Here is a 3,751-nt window from a genome sequence, read left to right as displayed (position 1 = left end):
TTCCCTGAGACCTTACAATGTGCTGAGTGTGTCTGTACACTCCAGCGTGTGTACTAGTAAGTAAGGAACTCCTTTTTCTCTTCAAGATTTCCTAATGGTTATTGCCAAAGGGTGTCTTGCAATCCTAGTAAGAACCACAGGAATCCAGGTGAATGCCCCCAGGTATTTCTAACCCTGGGTTTAGAAAGGAAGCAGGTGGATGAGAAACTGGAGCCCAGGTGAATGCCCCAGATATTTCTCGCCCATGACATTCCTCTTTGCCCTAAGACCTTGCCACAGCTTTGTAGGACTTCACGATGCAGTGGGAATGTTCCAGCTCCATAGAAATCTATAGGGCACTGCTGTATATATGGTCTGTCGTTGACCATATTTTGCTGTGTGGCATATAAGTGTACTGCTAACAAAACCAGAAGCCTTCTAAACTTACAAGTGGCTAACCAGTGGTTCTCAACCTTCCTAATGCCGCGACCCTTTAATACAGTTCCTCATGCTGTGGTGACCCCCAACCATAAAATTATTTTCGTTGCTACTTCATAACTGTAATTTTGCTATTGTTATGAATCGTAATGTAAATAACTGATATGCAGGATGTATTTTCATTGTTGGCGACCCACAGGTTGAGAACCGCTGGCAAATTTGACGAGAGTACTAGAGTGCTATTAATGCTAGAAGTGGTTATTGCCATTCAATAAACATTTATCAAGGGACTACTATATTCTGGTCTCTGTGCAAAGACCAAAGTATACCAAGATGCATAAGTTGTGCTAACCACGAAGCTGATCTGATTATTTAGGGAAAAGATTGTAGTAAAAAGAGGAGCTTATAAAATTCTGTGATTCGACCAATTATGTTTCCTCTAACTCCTTAATGAATATTGATATTTACATGTTTTTATTTTAGGAAATTTCAAATATGATATAAAGGTAGACAGAGTAGTTTAGTGAGCTTAATGTATTCATCACTTAGCTTTAAAAATTAATATATGGTTAAGTCCCTTTTTACCTATATTCCCTCAACTCTTCCCTCACTGAGATAATTTTGAAGTAAATCCTGAACATCATATAATTTTCTGTATAAATATTTCAGTATGTATCTTCTGAAATAAGGACTCCCTTTTTTAACATACCCACCCACCATCACTATCACATGCAAACAAATTGATAATAGCTCATCAGTGTCATCACTTAAATGTTCACATTGAACTGATTGCCCTGTTTAAAAAAACTTTTCCTTACAGTTTTTTTTTTTTGTTTGGTTTGTTTGTTTGGCTCCTGGTTGCTGTGGCTCAGTTGGTTGAGCACCATCCAGTACACCCAAAGGTCTCTGGTTCAAATCCAAGTGAGGGCACATACCCATGTTGTGGGTTTGATTGTGCAAGCAGGAGGCAACCGATCAGTTTCTCTCTTTCATCGATGTTTCTTTCTCTCTCTCTCTCCCCCCCTTTTCCCTTCCTCTCTTTCTAAAAAAAATCTTCTATTCCTGTTCTCTCTACCACGTCCTTTTTCTCCCTCCTATAACTATCTATTTCTAAAACTGGCTTATCTTTTCATTGTTTTAAAATACATATAATTGAATATATACATATAAAATAATTATTATTTGGACCCTTGAGCCCAACCTAGTTGAGTTAAAAATTTACAGGGAACAAAAGAATACCCAGGTGCGTCCTGCCCAAGTCCCTGTCTCACAGAACACGAAAAATATTAAAGCATTGTTTTACATACAGTAACTGTGTATATATATCCCCAAGATGGCCCAAGCCACCACCTAAGTATCATCTTTAGATAACAATAAAAAAAACTACCCTTCTAAGTCCTTTGGCTGGTCTAATAATTAAAACAGATTAACAGGAGGAAAAAAAATACATTTAATTCATACATACAGAGATCTCATAGATATGGGACTAAAGGAAATGTCCAAAGCAAGCAGCTTTTACACATTTTAGATGAATAAACTATAAATTGGTGAAGAACTAATAAGACAAAAAAACTTAGGCTAATTAAGTGGGTACTTAATTAGTGAAGAATGTAAACAGAGTTTGTTTATATCTTGGCCCTAAATTCCCTATCTCTGGCCATAGAATGTCACTCTACTTCCCAATGCAAGGAGGGTACTTTTCATACCGTGTATTTTCTGCTGACAGTGAGCCAAAGGGTGGTCAGAGTGTCCTTCTTATAAGACCCGTTTCTTCAGTAACTTTCATTTAAGATAATGAACATGCCAAAGTGACCTACTTTAGAGCAGCCAGGCCCGAGCCACATCAGTATCCTGCTCCTCACATCCTGGCCGGTGTTGCCAAATTTGCTTCCTTTTCTTTGTCTCTCCCGAAACAATATCCATTAATCAAAATTGAAAGCAGGGAGATTATTGGCATGATTGAAATGTATCGTGCCTTCTGATTGAGACTGTTCCTGGGTTCTTGCTGATGTTTGGAGTCCTGCCAAGCACCATAAGTTAAATAAGATAGCTGCTTCTCCTAGCAGGGCACTGGAATGACTCCAGCTAGGAACCAATCCAGTAACAAACAACTTAATTTATGATGGCATAACAAGCCTCTGCCTCAGAATATAATTAGGAAAAATCCAGCTGAGACTGAGGTGTGCTAAAATGAACATTCTCCGTTCTCCTGCAACACACACCCTGTTTTTCTCATAGATTCTCAGAGTCAGAATACTCTGTAAGAAATCATTTGGCCTAGCATGTAGCCTTTTTGGGGTTTTGAATGAATAAAATATCCTGAATTTGGGATAATATTCTTTTTAAAAAAATATTTTTTTATTGATTTCAGAGGGGAAGGGAGAGGGTGATAGAAACATCAATGATCAGAGAGAATCATTGATCAGCTGCCTCCTGCATGCCTTCTACTGGGGACCGAGTCCACAGTCCAGGCATGTGCCCTTGATCAGAATCGAACCTGGGTCCCTTCAGTCCGCTGGCCAAAGCACTATTCACTGAGTCAAACTGGCTAGGGCTGGGATAATATTCTTTATAAAGACTTTATATGGTACTGTGTCTACTCTGGCATGTTTTTAGACTACAAAATGGACTCAGTAATAAGAGTCTACCTGCCCTGCTTCCCAGTCATCTCACCATCCTTCCTAAATCAGTTAGGGTTAGCAGCAGCTATGAATGACACAAACTCCCACATGCCAACAACTAAGTAAAGGTAGAAATCTATTTCTCTCTCATGAAGGCAGTATCCTGAGAAAAGCAGTCCCAAGTTTGGCCTGATGAAGCTGCTGTTATCAGGGACCTTGATTCCTTTCTGCTGCTTTGCTATTGTCAAAATGAGGCTTTTCTCCCATGCCCAAGTAGTTTCAGGAAGCAGGTCCACAATCTGGCCGGTGTAAAGAAGTGGGAGAGGCCCGGCCAGTATGGCTCAGTGATTGAGGGTAGATCTTTGAGCCAGTAGGTCAAGGTTGAATTCCTGGTCAGGACACATGGCTGGGTTTCAGGCTCGATCCCCAGTAGGGGTTGTGCAGGAGGCAGACAATCAATGATTCTCTCTCATCATTGATGTTTCTCCCTCTCCTTCTCCTTCCCCTTTCCCTCTCTCTCTCCCTTTCCTTTTCTCTTTGCTGCAAATAATAACTTAGACACATCCTTTTAATTTATGTCTCTTATTTTATTCTCTTGTCTAATTACATCAATTATACTAGCTAGTAGTTCTATAATAAAATAATAGAAAAACTTTTTTTTCAAATAAACTCCTTTTTAGGAACCAGATATAGAAAAGAAATAGCAGTAAAGC

This window comes from Myotis davidii, unplaced genomic scaffold (genome assembly GCF_000327345.1).
Source record: "Myotis davidii unplaced genomic scaffold, ASM32734v1 scaffold616, whole genome shotgun sequence".
Lineage (NCBI taxonomy): Eukaryota > Metazoa > Chordata > Mammalia > Chiroptera > Vespertilionidae > Myotis > Myotis davidii.
This window is presented reverse-complemented; position numbering follows the sequence as displayed.